The 20165-nt window shown below is 41.6% G+C and overlaps 1 long non-coding RNA gene across 1 annotated transcript in view; it reads left to right on the top strand.

Moving 5' to 3' along the window:
- Positions 1–8248: 8248 nt before the first annotated feature.
- The window catches only part of LOC112651430 (uncharacterized), an 82061-nt gene continuing 70144 nt past the window's right edge, over positions 8249–20165 (top strand). The window contains exon 1 of the long non-coding RNA XR_003130791.3: positions 8249–8703. This is a non-coding gene — a long non-coding RNA (uncharacterized LOC112651430). The remainder of the gene's footprint in view (positions 8704–20165) is intronic.

The raw sequence follows: 20165 nt of genomic DNA, 5'->3' as shown, positions 1-20165 counted from the left end.
TGGTCAAAATGGATTCCAATCCCATTGTTTATATCTTTTCCATTCTATTTGTCTACATTTATCCTCCAAAGCTTGGGTCAAGCCTTTTGACCTCTCTGAAACCAGCCAATTTCAATCCTATTGATCTTCTTCCCCTAAACAACTCTTAGAGTTATGGTTCAAGCCACATCACTTATTGGAGTTTTGGATATTTTAATGGTGGAAAAATGACATCTGGCCAATAATGCTGTACATCTCATTTCCTCTGGCCCTAGATTAGAAGAGAAAGCTATACCTAAGGGCTGACCTTTTAATATACATTGATCCTTTTCTGTATGCAAACAGCCTAGCTGGGGTCCCAGCATCCAGCCAATCTGATTGAAGTTCCATTGGTTTCAGGTGAATTGAGAACGCATCAGTGGGTGTGCAAGGGGCTTAGCGAAGTCCCTTTTTCCCTGGCGGCTTTCATTTAGTATACGCTGTTTCTTCTTTTCCTTTTATGTTCTTTTTCTTTCAGTCTATATGTAAGGCAGTATCTCATTAATGAATTAGTTAATTAAATATTTATTAAGCACCTTCTATTTGTCTGGCACCATTTGGAGTTGGGAATACAAAAATAAGACAAATTCCTTTCTCTCATTGAACTTGTATTCAGATAAGGGAGACAAATAAGACACAAGTAACAAATAAATAATGACTTTCTTGTCTAGCACGTTCTAAGGGAATACGGTGTGTACTCCGTAAATGCTAGTTATCTTGGCTTATTTAATATCTATTTGGATAGATAGGTATACTTGGTGGATGTGTGTGCTCATTTATTCAAATACATTTACTGAATGTTGGAATATACAGCAAGAATCTCTTTAATAGATCCATGCCTGCAGTCAGCCCAGATGGTCCAGAAACATGGACTATGGGATTATGTAGTCTTGGAGTCAGTACCATAATTCTAAAGGCAACTGTGTTTAGAGTACTGTGTTCCATGATGGATACCACATTGGAGTCTAGAGAGTATCTAATGGAGAGTGAGTGATTTGGTATGAGGTCTTAGCATCATGTTACCTGAAAAACCTTTGAAGGAACTGGAAGTATTTTGGAGTATAGTTTAGGACTTTAGCTGAAAGTAGGCAATGGTAATAATTATTGGCTGTAAACACTTGATGAGCTAGTATATGTAAAAATGAATATTTTTCTGTGCATCTCAGAAAATAAAATCAGGACCTGTGAAAATGCCAAGAGGCAGCATTTAGTTCAATTTAAATTGTTCCCAAATAGGCTATACAATCTTTTGTCGAAGGAAACTCCTTGACACTGGAGACGTTCAAGCAGAAGTCACAGTTCATGGTGGGCATGCAAACATTAAGGAAATGTTTGTACCGGGCTATCTCCAATAGTTCTGTTAACTTTATATCTAATAATGATTTGTTATAGGAATCGTTATTTTGTTTTATGGGCTAGAAAGCATTTTTATATAAAGTTTCTGATTTGATCTTCATAAAGAAAAGGTTTGGACTATCCCCATTTTACAGATAAGCAATCAGACCATAAGAGTCCAGTTATCCCTGGACAAGCTCAAACTATGATATATGGCTTATGACCCCACAAACAGTACTCTTACTACAAGGTTTAAACATCCTTGCTGATTCATCTTATAAATCAGAAATGATCAGATCATCAGATATGATCATGGTTGACAGTTACTTTGTACCCTGTGTATTCCTGCCCTTTTTTTTTTTTTTAAGACAATCACTGCTGGACTATTTCTAGTTTTCTGTTCTAATGCCCATATGTTTCTTGCTGCTTTTGACTTTTCCTTTCCACATTCAAAAAGTATATGTATATATACTTTTATATGGATATATATTTCCTCTCTACAAGTTACCAAACACACTAACTGGTTGACCTAATAGGTGGTTCCTAGGGGGCAAAGGTTATGGAATAATTGACATGTTGCCTAGAGAATTTCATCTTTATGTTTCTTTTCATGTTGTTAGTCTGGTATCTTCTTTATCCAGTTTTAGCCCATCCTTCAAGGTTGGGCCTAAATCTTATATTTTTCTGGAAGCCTTTCTTATGGGTTGTTTTTTGGTTTTTTTTTTTTTTTTTTTTGTTTTGTTTTTTGCCTTATTTACCCACCCATAGCATTTATTATGTATTCTGTTCATTTCAATTCTTGTAAATTCTATTTTAAAATTGCTTGACATTTTTAAGTTACCTGTTCCTGCTTGGACTATGAAATCTTTACTTACCTGTTTTCCTCTTCCTCTGCAAACTCTAAACCTCTTACCACAATGTTGGGCACACAGAAATGTTGAATAACTATTTGATGACTTTAATATCACCTCTGTGGGCATCAGTCTTCTCATCAATAGAATATTAAAACATATTTTCCACTTGCCCTAAAAAAGCAGAAGTAGCATGTAGCTTTGGCTCTAGGACCCAATGATGTTGGATTCAAATCTTGGTTCTATCACTTTTAGAAATATAACCATGGGAAAGTTTCTTCACTCTTTTAAGCCTTATCTGTAAAGTGGGGATTGTGATAATATGTATCTTCAGGGGACATTGTGAAGATTAAATCAAGGGATGAGTGAAATTTTGTGCACGGTGCCTGGCACATTGTTAATCCACAAAGAATGTTAGCAGTTATTGTAAATGCTGTTGTTATTCTTCTTACCACAGGAACTGTCAGATAAAATGACCCAAATTTGTTTAAATGATTTGGTGTTCTGACTCTAGGGATATATACTAGTAAATCAAGAGCCCTATTTTAGGTATGTATATATACATTTGTATGCTTGTACTTATTTATTTATACCTAGCCTTGCCCTAAAAAGGATTTAAGGCAGCTTATTAGGATGCAGAGCATATAGCAAGGTAAAGTAAATTTTAAAATAAGAAAAATGATGCTCAAGGAAAACTAGGAAAGAGAAAATAAAAACTTAGAAACGAGAGTAGCATATAAAATACATGCTGTGAAGTATCTTTCCCCTGATGGAGGTGGGCTACAAATCTGGTTTAAGTTTCTGAAGAGCAAAGAGTAAAACAAAATCAGTTATCCAATTTACAGGGCACAGGAGATAAAAACAATCAAGATGCTTATGAAAAGTGTTAGGATTTTTCCTGGTGGCATTGGAGAAGATGCTCTTATGGCTCAGTTGGTGGCTGTGTGGTGTAATGGACAATATCTTTGTGGTAGTTTTAAAATGTGCTCACAAATTTTTTGAGACTCCTTTCTTCCAGAGGGGGTTGCTAATTCTCTTCCTCTTTTCTGTGAGACTTCTAATATAAGGACACAGAAGGCATCTTCTCCTTGCTCTCTCTCTCTGGAATGCTCACTCTTGGAGGAACCAGATACCATGTTTGTGAGAATGCTCGAGCAGCTGTGCATGCAGAGAAGCCCTTGTGCTGTGGCATTAAGGCCTCCTGCAAACAGCCATGTGAGTGAGCCACCTTGGAATCAGATCCCTCAGCTTCTGTGAGGCCTTGTTGTGTCTGCAGCTCTGCCTGATATCTGGACTACAGTCCTAGAAACCCTAACGTAGAGGTGCCCAGCTCAGCTGCTTCCAGATTCCTAACCCTTGACACTGGTGAGATAATACTTGTTTGTTGTTTCAAGCTGCTAAATTTGGGGGATATTTTGTTACATAGCAGTAGATAACTACTGCAACTCTCAACATCTCCTGCAGAGATCCCAGTAAGGAATTTTAGGAGGATACTTCTCATGGTGACCCTCAGTTTATGATGAGTGCAAGTTATGTGAGCATGGTTTGGTGAGACATAAAGTAGATGGAGTGCTGGCAATTCCACGGAGGGGAGGTAGACACACAGGCCATCAACTGTAATTTGAGGAGGAATGGATAAGTTACATGAAGGTACAAGCGATAAGATCTGGGAGTTTAGGAAGATATACTTGCTGAAGATTTTATGGAAGAAGGGGCATTTGAGTTGGTTGTTGTTGGATTGTATATTAGATAGGACTCCTTTGGTTACAAATGCACAAACCTGCTTAGGATAGACCTGCGAGAGAGTGCGGGAAGTAGGACTAGGCAGAGGGAGGTGTTGAACTGCAATTTACTTGCAACAGAGGCCTTAGCCAACATCATAGGGAATTTTGGAGCTGGGATAGCATTTCAGAACTGTCTCGAATTCAGACAGGAGTCTGCACCTGTGTACCTGGCATTGCTCAATCATCAGGTGTGAGCTGCTTCTAGGGAGGGAACATAGCCTTGGGTAAGATAGTTTCATGCAGCTAAGGGCAACTGCTGGGCCATCAGCAGGCAGTGCTCATGGCCACTGGAAGAATGAATGCCACATTTCTAAAGAGGTCTGAGGGTAGCACACCATGGCATCCTGCTTATGCTGACTTAGACAACCATCATCATCATCATTATCATCACAATTAACATCATTTATTAGCTCACAGATCTGAAGAGCCAGTGGATATGGCTAGTTTCAAGTCTGGCTGGTTCAGAATCTCAGAAAAGACTATTAATAAAATGTCTTCTTCTCTGACTCTACTGTTCCTTTCTATTGGCCTCATTCACACTTTCAGGTGGTGGCAGAAAAAGATACTGTAGTTCTAGGCTTACGTCCTACCACTTGAGCATCTCACTGGAAAATTCTGTCTTTCTCAACATTCCTAGCAAAAGTTCTGGGCTGCCACTGGCCTCCTTGAATCACCTGCATGTCTCTTAACCAGTCCCGGTGGCCAGGTGACTATAGTCTCTGACTAGACAAGGCTGGATTATTTCCCTGTCCCAGAGCTGGAGGGTGTGCTCACCCTCACACAAACCACATCAACCCAGTCACATGAAAGAGTCGAGATCTCAAGGGAAAATTGGGGTTTCATTACCAAGGGCTGACAAATAGTAGTCTTCCATAGATAGATGGGTGTGATGTCAATGGGAAGTAGAAGAAATAAGGTCTTTCTAAGACAAGGGACTAGCTTGAGCAATGATGTGGAAGTGCTAAAGTTGGCTAGTTCAGTGACTGCCAAGTGGCATATATTTATACATAAACATATTCAATATGTAAAAATCTTTGTCTCCCCTAGCTTAGATCTAGACCCATACCCCTTTAGTCAAGGGAGGATAAATTAGGCAGATAATATTTCCAGATGCACACAGAGCCCTACCACAAGGGACACTATGCTCCCCTGGGAAACCTATCTGAAAGCCAGTGGGCCCGGAGAAGGAAGAGGGCAGGAAGAAAGAAGGAGAATGAGTTCTGGCAGATTTTGCTTGCAGCTGGAGCAAGGCTGAATGAACCAATGATTTTCCCTGAGGCTGTTCTGTCAGGACCAAAGTGGCTTGGGCTGGCTGTGGCAGCCTGGGCAGTCAGCTCTGAGACACATGATGACAGAGTGTGGACCTGATAGGAATTTGTGTTGCTCTCTGAAGGGTGGTAGCTTTGGTGATTACCACAGCAGTTAGGAGTGAGGAGTTGGTTGGCACAATCAAAAGGCTGTGGTACCTACGAGAGAGTACTGGGCAAAACACAGGGCTACCTGTGCTGGGTGATTCATATCTCATAGCCATGTGGGCCAGTCATCTTGAAAACTATCATTTGTGAAAAGACAGCAGTGCAACCTCAGAACAACTCCTGACTCTGTGTCTGGATATGAGGAGACATAGAAAGTGTGTTTTGATAGGTATCTGAGTAGCATACCTCTCACAGGCAGGGCACAGCGTCCCAGTCCCAGAGGGAGGGCATGGGCATTCAGTGGGGAAGTTCGAGTGCAGTTAAGCCACTGACCTATCAGATAGTTTCTGACAATGCTAGGAGAGATCAAAGATGCGTTCACCATGACGTTGACTATACACACATAGAGCTGGAAGGAGAGATAATCTGGTTATGCCACATCATTTGAAAAATGAGAAGAAAAATTAAGCCTCATTTGGGTTAGATTTTTTTATGATTACAGTAAAAGGTATTAACAAAACTGGGGTTTGCATTCAATCTTATAATTCTGCTTTTCTTGATTTGAAAATCACTTTCCCCACTAAGGTATCAGACAGTACAGACCAACCAAGTTAATTCATACTTCCTGAACTATAGGAAGTGATAGAAGAAAAATTAAAGGGAAAAGAGCTAGAAAAAGTTGTGGGCTCTAAGAGGGGTTTCTGAAACAGGCACACATGGGGCATGTCTAGCTCAGAAGAAGATGCAGCTAACTCACTCAAATAATGAGAGGCAGTGTGATCCAGGGAAAGAAGGCTGGACTCCAATTTCCCAGAGTATTTTTTATGAAACACAAATCCTAAAAATTTCTCTAGTCATTGCAAAATATGTTCATCTCCCCCTGGAAGATTTACAGGGTGAGCCTATTTGCTGTCCTGCAGCAAACAGACCTGCTTAACTATTTAACCAACTGCTTATTAAAACACATTTGAATCTCTTTTCACTTTTTATTTTTATTGCACAATACCTTTTAACATCCCATGGAAAGTACTTTGAAAAATGGTACGACAGTTAAATTGTATGACTTTGGGAATTTCTCTTAGCCTCAGCCTTTCCCTGTAAAATTACATGTTAGGTTAAATGTGTTCTTTCGTTCCCTCTGAGCTCCTTTGACTCTAATTATTGCACATTAGTGGTGTGATTAAAACAAGCAGCGAGGAGGCAGGGTGAGCTTCTCTAAGCTACTGTTATCTTTTGCCTGGATCACTGCACCAGTCTCTACCCTGGTCTGCCACTTTCAATCTTGTCCTTCTCTAAACCACTCCCTCCACTGCAGCCAGAGACACTTCTAAATAAAATGCAAATAAGATCATGTCACATCTCTGCCCCCAAAATTTCAATGTTTCCTTCCAAACTTCAAGGCAGAAAGTCCCTAAGAATGCATTATACCAGAAATCCTTTGCTAAATATCTCACTAGCCATCAACACACAGTGAAATCAACCTTTTTTTAGGTTAGAAACAATACTTAATTGTTAAAAAGAAATGGTGGCATCAGAAGGAAAAGTCTTCTTAGGCTAGATACCGAAAGAAAGAGCAGTCTGCAGACTGCACCACATGACAGCTTCTTAGAAATGCAGGACTCAGGCCCTAACCCAGACCTTCTGAATCAGAATTTGTATTTAACAAGATGATTTGTGTGAACAGCACAGCTTGAGAGGCACTTAGAGAAATCCAAGTCACTGTACAAACCTCAACAAGGCCTCAGGGGTAAGGATAAAAGCACAGGCTTTAGAATCAGGATTGGTGTCAAGTCTAAACTGCATTGTGCCCTTGGGTAAGTTCTGTAGCACCTCCGAGATCTGTAGCACCTCTGTTTCCTCATCTGTAAAATGGGAGATACAAATACTAGTACCTAGCTCACTATTGTGAAGATGAAGTGATACATTAAAGACAGCCTTCATCACTGAGTTGGCATACAAACCTTAGTAAGAGCCAGATTAGTAGACTGGGAAACTCCTTTTACTCATAGAGGGCCTCCAGCATGCAGCATCAGGGTCTCGGGGTGAGGGCATTGTAGGATAGGAAACAGGGGTAAGATTCATGAACTCCTTTTCCAGGGAATTATCTAGCATGCACTGTGGGCTTGGCCCTGGAAGGAGCTGGGCTCACCCAGTACTAGCCCTCATGGAGCACAGAGACTGTGATGGTGTCAGAGACATCATTAGCAGGGACCTACATGCCATTGAAAATAGACCTGACCCTTCTCTGTCCTTGTGTCGCCCCGAAGTTGCTTTAGCAGAGCTCTGGTCTCAGCTGTTCCTTCTCACTGGGGAATTCAAAAAGTCTCCTTTTTCCCCTGATCCTCAACATATTATTTTGTTCATTTGGAAGGGGAAAAACACCCATCAGCTGTTTTCGATGGAAAATATCTTTTTCTTTTTCCTATATAAGACCATATTTTTCAGGGCTTTCTGGGTCACTGAAACCTCAGCGTGTGTCTATTTATCTCAGACTCTTGGGTGACCCCTTCATTTGCTGAGCAATCTCTCCTGTTTACACAGGGCTTGGCAGCCTCTGGGATGATTTTTCTAATAAAGACATCTCTCTCTCCTAGTCTGGCGGAGCTGGAGGCCCTCCTTGGGAAGGCTTGAGGCTTGAATAGAATTGGAGAGTGAGGTAAATGCAGGGATGATGTAATTGTCAGATCTCCCCCACCCAGCTGGTGCCCTCCACATTACCTGCATGTCTGAGAAAGTTCTGTGAGTACTCCAAATGCAACTTTGATACAATTCATGATACTGGTGTGGGGAGGTTTCAAAGAACTTGCTGGAACTTGCTGGCTCATTTTTATAATCGCGATGGGCTTTAAGTATTCATATTTGTATTGGAAAGTTTTGTTGGAATATTCTGGCAAATAGTTTCAGGAGGATAGGGACTTTACCTATCAGTTGAAAATGGTGCTCAGTTGCCATCTGACTCTGGTGGTAGCAAGAAACCAGGAGAACAACAACCATTTGTCTGGGAGAAGGGCCACCCCTGGGCCAGAGAAATAGAATTCTGTCTCAAGTGAAGCCATCTTTCAAATTATTATCTGAAATTTCAAATTTCAAATTATTATCAAATTTGAAAGCCATCTTTCAAATTATTATCTGAGGAAATCATGTGGAAGACTTGTGATCAGTTAACATTAGCTACATGTTCTTGTTCTCATAAAAAGCAAGAGCAGCGAGGATTGGATTCAGAGACTGATCCAAGACATGGTAACCTCTTGGAAATGGAGAATCAGTGATTGTTCACTTTACTGAGATGGAAAACACAAGGTATGTGAGTGTCCTGATAGTGTCTGCCCCAATGTGTTTCTTCTCTTCTTTTCTTCCCTTTTAACTTTTTAAATTTTCTTAAATCTCTGGTTGGTCTTTTGTTTATAAATGCTAGTGATATGAAGTTCTTATCTGTATAATTTTAGCTATGAGATTTGAGAACAAATGCTTAATCTTTTAAGCCTTGGTTTCTCCATCTGTAAAATGATTAATTTGGATCAGATTATTTCTAAAGCTTCTTCCAGCCTAAAAGTCTGATCGCCAACGACGCTACATTATTTGATGATGAGTTGACGCTACATTATTTGATGATGAGTTGCAACAAGTTGGCAACTAACATTAGTTGGCAGCTAAAGCAGAGTGTAAAGTAGAAGATAAGATAGCTGAGATCTTAAAAATGCCTGTTATTTTTTTAAAACAATGTGAGCCATGTTGCACTTTTGTCTAGAGTGTGTGTGTGTGTGTGTGCGCACGCGCGCTCACACACACGGATGCAATGGGAGACATTAGTGAAAAGTCTGCATGGAGTTAGGGATGATTATGCAGCAATGTAGGGCAGGAAGGAAGAATGCCTGGCGAGATGCCATTATTCCTGTGGGCACTGCTGATGCCCAAGGGCAGACATTGCTAATCAACCTTATCACTCATTTTAGTGCTTCAGGGAACCATTCACAAAGCTGTGATGGCATCTATTTGTCTCTCCTAGCAGAAGTATAAAACCCATAACACTGACCCTATCAGCAATATTCTCTATCCTCTGAGATCCTGAGGGTTCCTTTCATTTGAATATTCATTCATCACATATTTTTAAAACTCCTACTATGTGCCAAGCACAGTTCTTGGAAATGGTTATAAGCATCGAAGAAAGCAGACAAGAAGTCCCTGACCTCATGGATCTTTTATTCTAGTGGGAGCAGGGAAGGAAAGATAGACAATAAACAAGTAAATAAGTGAAATATGCCGAGTGTTAGGCATTGGTCAGTGCTATAAAGAGACTTTCAAAGCAGGAGGTGCCTGAGTGGCTCAGTCAGTTAAGCAGCTGCTTTTGGCTTATCATGATCTTGTGGTTCTGGGATCAATCCCTGGCTGGGTTCCTTGCTGGGTGGGGAGTCTGCTTCTCCCTTTCTCTCTGCCTCTCCTCCCAGTTTGTGTTCTCTCTTTCTCTCTCTTCCTCTTTGTCTCTTTCTCAAATAAATAAATAAAATCTTAAAAAAAAATAAAAAGGAAACCAAAGCAGAAAAAGGGTAACTGGAGTGAATATGTGTAGGTTAGAATTAGACTATAGTATTAATAAGGCTCTCACCAAAGTCTTCATGAGGGGACATTTGAGGGAAGATCTAAAGGGGATGAGAAAAGTTGGTAAGCAGGAGAGGTTATCCCAGGCCATGTGTTGTTGAGGTTGTACGGAGAAGCAAAAATGGTCTTAATGTGAAAATATTCAGTGATGGATACTTGTAAAATTAGCCCCACTCAAGCATTCTTCTCTGCTTAGCAATTGTTTCCTGACACATTGTGTCAATATTTTTGTTGGCAAGTTGCTGATAATAGATATAAACATCAAATAATACAAGCAAGAGTAATTCAAAGTAGTTGTAAAGTAAAATTACTAATTATAGTAAAGATGATGATTTTATGAAGCTGTAGAAAGTTATGTTGGAAAAATGCTTTATTATAAGCAAATAGGATCTGAGTTTTTACAGTTTACAACTGAAGAAGATAGAATCATTGAGGATCAAATGTGATTAGCTTTTTCAAAGAACATGTTTAATCAAAAGACTCTGAAAGGACTTTGGGACAATTTTTATTTTTCTTAAACATTTTTGCAAACATGACCCTGTTAATGATCACTTGTGAACATCAAACAAAGAAAAGGAGATTGCACCTTGCTTTGTAATGTTTTTGAAAAAGTATGCCCCAATCCCACCATACTTGATTTAGTTTTTGTTGCTTTTTAGAATTATCATGGAGTTACAACAATATCCTAAATATAAGCTAGAAATAACTTGCTTTAAATATTTTGGCCTTATTTTTAAGTTGAAGTCCCAATAGTACCTCTTCTACTGTTTAGGATGACATTTGAGGATTTGTTTTAAGTGGATTCACTTTAAACTGACTGATTTCCATCATTACCAGTAGAATTCCCCTGGTGAGGCAAGTTAAGTTTGGAAGGATGAAGGAACTCACTCAAGGTCACATGGCTAGAAGGTGGCAGAGACTAGGCAATGCTTTTTCTGTGCTTGCCAAAGAGGATCAAAGTCATATTCAAGTAATCCTCTAGCTGATTTATGGTTTTGAACTCACATGGGAAATTAGGGCTTCCAGACAATTCATTGGAAAACCAGCATAGTGACTCTTTTTTTTTTTTTTAAGAGAATATATAAATTTATTGGCACTTAGAAAAAAGTAAGTGTGGACATGATTCTGATTTAGAAGACATTCCTCATAGCCTATGGCAGTCCTGAAGAAGGAATGGTTGGCTTACAAGGCCTGAGGAGTAGGGTGAAATGTACATTTGCAGAGTTATAGAGATCCTCCTTTCTCCCCTTACTGCTTAAGTACGGGACCTCTAATTTTGAGTAGGAAACAGAGTAAATACTGCACTAAATAATAGGCAAGCAATTTTAGGAGTCATATTTTTCCTTTTACTCCTGGGGGCTCTTAGAGAAGAAATAGATGCTTTCTTGAGTTTCCAGCCTGTTTACTTTGGGAACACCCTGCATTTCCTCATTTGACCACATAGTTTGAGATCCCTGGTGTTTTGAGGAGTGCTAGAGGATTTTTTAATTTGCATTTTGCTTATATCCACATAAGGAGATACTTTAATTGCTATTCACTTCCAAATATAGATTTATAGATGGATAAGATTGAATTCCCACAAATATGTAAACATTTATGGGACGGGCATTAGGGATCATCTCATTTCCTTTTTTCATTGTACACTGAGGTTGTACATAAAGGGAAAGCATCATACCTGGGTCACACAACAGGGCAGTGACAGATCTCACACCAAAATAAATATGTTCTGAATTATGGTCGGGTGCTCTAGTTCACCCCAGTATGAATGCCGTTCCTATAAGCATTTATGCATGACTAGTCAGCATATCTGTATTTAAGATGTCTGCAAGAACTATTTTTTTTCTCTGTTAACCCCAGTAAGCTAAGAACACTCCATGTTCTGCTGTTGCACCCAGAAAATTGGTCACATGGGGTTATAGCTCAGAGTATGTCATATAAAGCAGTATTGAAATACCAGACTAGCTGTGTGATTTGGGTGAGCCTTTAAAATCCTCTCTACCTTGATTTCCTCATTTGCTAAATAAAGGTAAGAATACTGCCTTCACAGGCTCATTTTTTTTTTTTTAAGATTTTATTTATTTATGAGAGAGAGAGAGAGAGAGAGAGAGAGAAAGAGGCAGAGACACAGGCAGAGGGAGAAACAGGCTCCATGCAGGGAGCCTGACATGGGACCAATCCTGGGTCTCCAGGATCATGCCCTGGGCTGAAGGTGGCACTAAACCGCTGAGCCACCCGGGCTGCCCTACAGGCTCGTTTTGACAGTTAACCAGGGTAATTGATATAAAGTAATGAAGTACTTGAGAGTGTTTATAATCAGGTGGGATACAGCTCAAGAAATGCTAGCCATCCTTGTGGTCATCCTCATGAGCTCTGGTGGCAGCAGTATCTTCATCATTAGTTTTGCTATTGTTACTGGCAAGTTGAAATCAAGCCAGTGAATTGTCTGTTGAGCATATCCAGCCCAACCTTGGTCTGATGACTTAATCTTCTTTCCAACATCCCTACCATAGGACCAACCAGTCTTAACTTGAATACCTCCAGCACCAGCAGACTACTTTCTCCCTTGAGTAGGAAGTTCTAGTTCCAGAAAGGATTTTAAAAACAACTAAACTGGGCCTTAAAAGTCTCTAATTTTGAAAATAAATGGCCTGTCCTGGTATCATTATTCACATCTGTAATGATTTATATACCACTTATATAAGGAATTTGTTTCTACTGTTTCTCATAAAGATTATGAATCAATTAGGTCCTTGTTTTTCCCTTGTAAAAACATGAAGGTCCCAGGCCAAAACTTGGAAATTGGCTGACAAGAGAAGGAGGGAACACGCCCCAGCAGTCTTCATTTCCAACCTGACCTTTGTTACCAATTGTCATCTGGGCTGAGGAGCCTCTGCTCTTCTGACAGGCCACCCTTCTCTGAGCCTGTTACTCTTCTCACTTCATCTGGCTGGCTGACTGTGGGTGTTTGTGGATACCTAATATGTGCCTGATACTGTTTTTGACCTTAAGCATACAAAGGCGATTGGGATAGACTACATGGTCTCATAAAATGGATAACCTTATATGGAAGACCCAGCAAACAAGGAAATAGGAAGATGATAATTTCAGTGAGTGGTATGTGCCAATACAAAATTAAAACTGAGCAATAAGGCAGATGCTATGTGGGGGTCAGGGAGACATTTAGATTAAGGAGTCAGTGAATGGGTGGCATTTAAGTGGGAGTCTTCGTAATAGATAGGAGAGAGCCACATGAAGACCTAGGAGTGTTCCAGGCAGAGGAAGCATCAGGAAGGAATAAGTTTGTTGAGTTAATGAGTAGAGTGGCTGGAGGCAGCTTTCTAGGCATGAGGTTGGGCAGGTAAGCAGACCTGAAGGCCATAGAGAGAAGTTTAGATTCTCTTCTAATTGCATTGAGTCACATCAGAGGGCTTTAAAAAGTGGAGTGATGCTATATGATTTACACTTTTCAAGGATTATTGTGGCTAGTAGATGGATAAGAAAGGGTCAAGAAAAAAAAAAAAAGGTCAAGAGGATAAACAGGAGGTCAGTTAGGTTATTGGAATCATCCAGGTTAGAGACAATGGCAACTTGGCCTGGGAACCTAACAATGGTGATGGAAAGAAGAGGACAGGGTCAGGGAAAACTGGAGATAGAACTGGCAGCAATTGCAGGGGGTGAGGCCAAGTAAGAAGTCAAGTAGGTGTTGGGCTTCAGAAGCTGGAGGCCTGGTGGTACCATTTTCTCAGCTGGGGACATTTGGGGATAAACACATTGGGAGATGAAAATCAACATTCTGTTATGAACGTATTCCATTTCAGATGGGTCTTAGACCTATAAGAGGCTAGAGGATGCTATAGCTCAGCATACAAGCCAAGGGTAAAAACACAAACTGAGAGTTATCAGCCTAGGATGGTATTGAAGATCATAGGACTGGAGATAGCAGTGACAGTGGGTTGTAGCAAAAAATCCACTCACAAATGTTAGCTGACAGCAGCCATTGGATTAGCAAGTGTGCCATTCAGATTTTCTTACTTTGTCTTCCTTCAACTGAGAAAACATACCCAGAGGGCCATGAGGGTACAAGACGTTGGCTGGGATCAATTACAGAGATGCTATCTTCTTTCAGTTCAGTGAACTTGCAATCATCAGATGAAAGAGAGATGCACAAGTCACTAATTACAAAACAGAGCAGGTTGAAAGGAGTATGAAGTACAGGGATCAGCAAGCATTGGGTCAGGGAACAGGAAGGAGCAGTTAGTTTGGTGGAGGCATATCAGGAAACACTCCACAGGGAATATGCAATTTGTAGGGGAACCTGAAAGATAAAAGACATTTTAGAAATTAAAAAAAAAAAAGTAATAGCACACTACTGGCAGAGGGAGACTAGTGGAGAATGGTTGGAGTGGGGGTGGGAGGTACAGAAAGGGACACATAGAAGGATCACATAGTAGGATCTCAAGACAGTTTGTGGTATGAATGCACAATGAATTGATACCATGTCTGAGGCTGGCTATTCTCCTCTGCCTGGAGTCAGCCCTTGAAATGAATTTGTTCCCTTGTTCTGAGATGTAGATCTTGCATGGCCCAGAGAAAGTAGAAGGAGCCTTTCACCTTGCACTGAAAATCGAAGGGCAGGGAAGAAACAAACTTCTCCCAGAAGGCCAATAACAATGACACTCAAGATTGTAGATGGCAAGCTTGTTCCAAAGGTACCACTGGTTATCCAGGCCACCTCGCAGTAAATCACACTGCACCAGGCCTCACGGCACATTATGGGCTGGCTTGGCGAGTTCTCTCTGGGGGAACAAGGACAACGGATTCAGGAAGTGAAATGCAGGGCCTCAGAGAAAACCAGAGCCAGACAGGCACCCAGTGGTGCCCATGGCCTCACTCATGAGAGAGGGGAACTGAGGCTCTAAGATAACCATCTCCCACTGAACTCACATAACAAATTAGTGGCAGTGCAAGCACCAGAATGAGGTTCTCCTGATTCATGACCTTGAATGAATTTTCTACTGCTTCCCACTTGCTCCCTGCCTTTGAGGTTGGAAGTGTTTTGCAGCCTCAACTTTGTTAGTCTCTGGCTTCAAGAGAGCAGCTATCATCTGCTTACTATGAGGCCCTCTTCCCCAGCACACCCTCCTCTTGCCTAGCTCTCAGGAGGAGGCAGGTTGAATGTTGGAGAGAAGCTTAATTGTCTTCACTCTGCAAGGAATCATGACATTTTGCAGTAATGAAGATTGTTGGTACAGGGAATGGTGGCCCTTCAGGTGTGGTCATTGTTGAGCTGTCTTTAAAGTCCTCATCTCTGGACAAATCTTCTTCAAGCTGAGTTTGACTGGAAGAGACTGTAGCTATCCTTGGAACTTGATAGATTTATTTTATGCCTCCCCAGAAGCCAAAGCATCCTTTCTCCCCCCTCCAAGCTTCTGTCTGAATTGCTTCCCAACTGACCCGAGGACAGACTGTTGGCTTTGGCTCCTGATCTCTCCCTGGGTCTCTCTTGGAACCTTCCTGCCTCAGTGCTGGGGTGATTCTTTGTCTTGGAAATGGAAAACTAAGATGCTGTGGACCACAGGAAGGCTTGGAGTGGGGGCCTGTGTGGGAGAAATTAAAGAGGTGTGGGTGAGGGCATGTGGCTAGGACCATAGGGAGGAGTGTGGTGGGAAGCTGGCAGAGAGTTAAATTTAAATGCAAGACACTTAGGCTGATGTATGACCGTTGTAAATCCACGAGCAGCTTCTACATGCTTGGCAGACTAGTTTCCTCAGTATAAATGCTTTTTTTTTTTTTTTTTAATGAGTCTAGAATAGCGATCCTGCAGTATATGACAGCAGGCCCTTTGTTTGCAAGGCAAGTAAGGTACTGAGGATGAGAAAGAAGGAAGAGAGTTGGTATTTCTGGGAGGTTGCAGCTCCATGACAGCTGGGATCCAACCCATCCTGCTTACTGCTCTCTCTTCACTAACACATTACATGGCACGTTACGTGCTCAGTAAGAATTTGTTGATAAACAAATCATCTTTTAGAAGAGAATTTGTCCCCAAAATACCTCACTTCTAGGTTTATCAACTCTGAAATTTCTAGCTATCAGAAGCTTCAGCATATGTAGAGAAGAAGGAACTCAATAATCATTTATAGCCACACAGCATTTACCCAGGTGTCTCACATTCATTATCCTTGTACTTCTTATTGGATCAATAGTTTTTTAAGGTCAGCTGCCTTGTCCATTTCCTCCTGTAGCCTTGGAGCCCTCCTAGCACTGGAGACATTCACTGAGAAGCTGCCAGGTGCTGAGGGTATATTGGAGCAAGTGTGGACAACAGATGCACATAAAATAACCTACCAAATAGACTGTGAACAATGCTAGAAGGGACAAGAGCAGCCCTGAGACAGAATGGGAATATAGTTGTAATTTAAATTGAGGTGGGGTTGGAGAAGGTCTCTTTGGTCAATTTCATTTATTTGAAATATATATCCACCTTCTCCTTTGCTCCTGCCCATAGCACCAGGAACTGAGAAGGTACACCTGCATGGTGTTAGGATGTTGAATGGACCCCCCTGACTGCCTACCTGGATTATTGCCCTCTTCCCTTCCCACTACCTCTTCCATTTTTCATTCCTTGGATTCATTTGTTTACTCATTCAATCAACCAATATCTATTTGGTATCTACACCTTCCAATGTACTGCACTGGTACTAGGAATATACCAATGAGCAAAACTAACATCGTTCCCACCTTTTTGAAGCTTCTGGTCTTTAAGGGAGAAGCACATAACTCAATCCCCAAATGTCCTATTATGGACAGTGAAATTTCCTAGGAAGGCTGATTTCATGGTTCAATGAGTGCGTTAAGTAGACACTTGATCCAGTGTAGGGGTTCCAGAAGGGCCTCCCCAAGGAGGTGACATAGACTAAAGTCTAAAGGGGGAATTGGATATACACTATACCACTATTGGGGGAGAATGGGGAGCACTGTAATCACATGCAGGTAGGCCCTAAAATCATGGTGGGGAGATCAGTGATCTTCATGTCAGCCCTGTGAAGTGGGCAGGGCTAACTCTATTATAGGAATATATTTTTATAGATGAGAAAGAACTGTGACTTGAGAAAGGTTAGTAAGTTGCTCAGCTTCCTGGAGGCAGAACAAAATTGGGACTTGGGCCCAGGGGTGCAGACTCAAAGCTCTCTAGCATTTTCCACACCCTCCTTGGCCATAGTCATCCAGCTATAAAATATCTGATGCCCAGCTGGTTAATCACTGTGCAGGCTCCAGGCATATGGAATGCATACTAAATCATGGTTAGAAATGTCACCTTCAGGCTCCATTATCTTCTATCCAAATGAAGAAAAATAAATAGTAGTAGTCTCATAAGCCCCAGAGCTGGGGTCTAGCCCCTGCCTGTTTGGTTTTTAAGTCTCTGTATCTTATCACTATATTAAGTATTATGTCCAAGGTCAAACTGACAGTGACACATTTGAGAGTTGAGGCTCCTTAAAACAACACTTCTTTCACCTGTTCTTGGACCTAGCAAATATTTGGGGAAAAAAAACCAAGGCCTATTTAGTATCCCTGGCTCTATTTCTATAAAATAGGATCAGTATCTTGGGCAAGAGAGAGCTCAAATTGAACAAATTGAACAAAAGTATTGTATTCAGTTCTTCTCTTTTCTTTTTCTTTTTTTTTTAAGATTTATTTATTTATTCATTCATGAGAGACACACACAGAGAGGCAGAGACATAGGCAGAGGGAGAAGCAGGCTCCCTGCAGGGAACCCAGTGTGTGGGACTTGATCCCAGGACCCCAGGATCAAGACCTGAGCCAAAGGCAGAGGCTCAACCACTGAGCCACCCAGGGGTCCCCAGTTGTTCTCTTTCTTACTCTTCCTTTCAGCTTTCTAAAAAACATCATCTTCTTCAGGCTATTATGTCATCGAGGCTAAACATTTTCACAACTATACCTCCTGAACATGTAGAATCTTAGTCCCCACTCAGCAGATTCATTCTATGGGTTTCCACAGGGACACAGTTTCAGACTGGGAAATGCAGCAGGAGTGAGGGCTTCGTGGGCAGGCACAACACTAGCCTGCTCTGTGACTGCAGGCCTGTCACTGAGCCATTCAGAGCATCAGTCCTGTCCTCCATGCGGGTGAATTGGTGGCAGGGAGTGGGGTGGGATCAAGGGAGGAAACCCCTGCGAAGCACCTCACTGAGTCCAGCCTGGGACACGGTTCTCACTAAACTTTGGTTATTAGATCATAATTATCAGCTTTCACAAATAAACAAGTGTGAGGTCCAGAAAGAAAAGGGGACTTGCCTGGGGTCTCACAACCAGTTAGATCCTGAGTTTGGGACAGAGCCCATGTACCAGGTGCCCTATACTCTGTATCTCCATTCAACCACGTATTCTTCAGCCAGAACACAAATCTAAAGTGTCATTGGGAAAATAGTGTTCGTCCCATTGCCTGCTTGTGACCTGAATTCCTGGGATCTGAAATCATTCTCCCTGCCCCCCATCCCAGCCCCTCTCTGCTGCAACCGGGTTTTGTGGCCTGCGGCAGCACGCAAACATATTACCAGGGAGAACATGCTCGTCACGCTTCTGCTCTTCCTCCTCTCCTCTGGGGCAGCCCGTTTTCATGAAAATAGGACGGGGAGGAGGAGGAGGAGGAGTATCAGTATGATCTTTATCATCATTTATCTGGAGCAAACTTGAATTGGTTTCTTTGAGAGGAAAACTTCCTCTGAAGACCAACAAGGAAGCAGTACAGCCACTCAGGCAGCCCAAGGGAAGCCTGAGATAATAAGAATCCCTTACATTCCTGCCGGCTATAGAGCTCTCACAACTTTTCATTTATATCACCTAATTTGATCCTCTCAGCAATCCTGCGAAGCAGGTAGGATAGGGAGTCTTTTTCTTTTTTTTTTTTTTTTTAGCTAGGTAAACTGAGTCACAGGGAAATCATGTAGGTCATATCGCTACAAACCCATTTGTGCATGCTTTCATTCAGCAGATATTTCTTGAGTATCTATTGTGTGCTGAGCCAATCTTAGGCATGGAAAGAGATACCAGACATCAACTCCTGGCTTCAAGAGATATACATTAGTGGAGAAGACCAGAATAGGCACATAAATAGGAAATTGAATTATAGTAGAGTTAGCACAATAATATAAACATGCTAGGAAATTAAATGGGGAAGAGGTACCCGATGTATTCTGAGGGGGAGTGGTATCAGGGAAAGCTTCCTGGAGGAGGTGATGCCTGAGATTTGAAGGCTGAAGAGGTGCAATCCAAATGAAGTGGTTGGGGAGATGGCACAAGCAAAGGCATGGCCTAGAGAAATGGTTTGAGAATAGAAAACCAGGAATGGGAAGTCAAGGAGATCATACAACTTATTTTTGAAAGTACACTGTATGCCTTGCTAATGACCTTGGTTTTATAGTCTGGTCAAAGGGGCAGGGAGTGCGGGGCAGGGCCATAGAAGGTTTTTAGGTAAGGGGATAACAGGCCTAGTTCCACCTGGGCTAAAATTGTGATGTTTGATTTTCTGGTACAACACTCTGGTGCTCCAACTTCATCTCTTTATGATGAGGGCCACTAGGCTAAGCCTCCCTCAGGCTCCTGAAATCCACCAGCCTCTAGTCAGAGAATCAGGGTAGGCCCAGGCAGATGACAAAGTCTCTAAGACTATGCATCCTCCCTCTGATCTTATGCCTTGGTTCTACTTTTTGGACCATTGTCTTCTTGAAACACTAAGCTCACCCTGCTGTCAGCCCTTAGCAGAGCCCTCCTGTGCATCAATCCTTTTCATGCATCTGGATTTAAGTGCCTGTTCCCATCACCAGCCATGTGAGTAGCCCTGAGGCTGTGAGGCTCTGCTTTGACACCTTTCCTTTAGCCCCAGGGGTGCAAGGCCTGGAGCAAGGATGCCTTGCAGCTTACCACCCTGGACTCTACTTTTTGCAGATTCCTTCTTCTCTAACTTTCTGGTTTATGCACAAATCCAGCTCCTCTAAAATCCCTGTGCTCGAAATATGCTGTCTGTTATGAAGAATGTGAGCTGCTGTTGGGTCTTAATGATTCCTAACTGTACAGCCTTATGAAACCTCTACAAGCCTCATTTCCTCATCTATAAATTGGAATGTTATTAATACCTACATCAGATG

The sequence above is a fragment of the Canis lupus genome, chromosome 4, assembly GCF_003254725.2.
Source record: "Canis lupus dingo isolate Sandy chromosome 4, ASM325472v2, whole genome shotgun sequence".
Lineage (NCBI taxonomy): Eukaryota > Metazoa > Chordata > Mammalia > Carnivora > Canidae > Canis > Canis lupus.
Note: the sequence above shows the minus strand (reverse complement) of the source record. Positions and strands in the feature narration are given on the sequence as shown.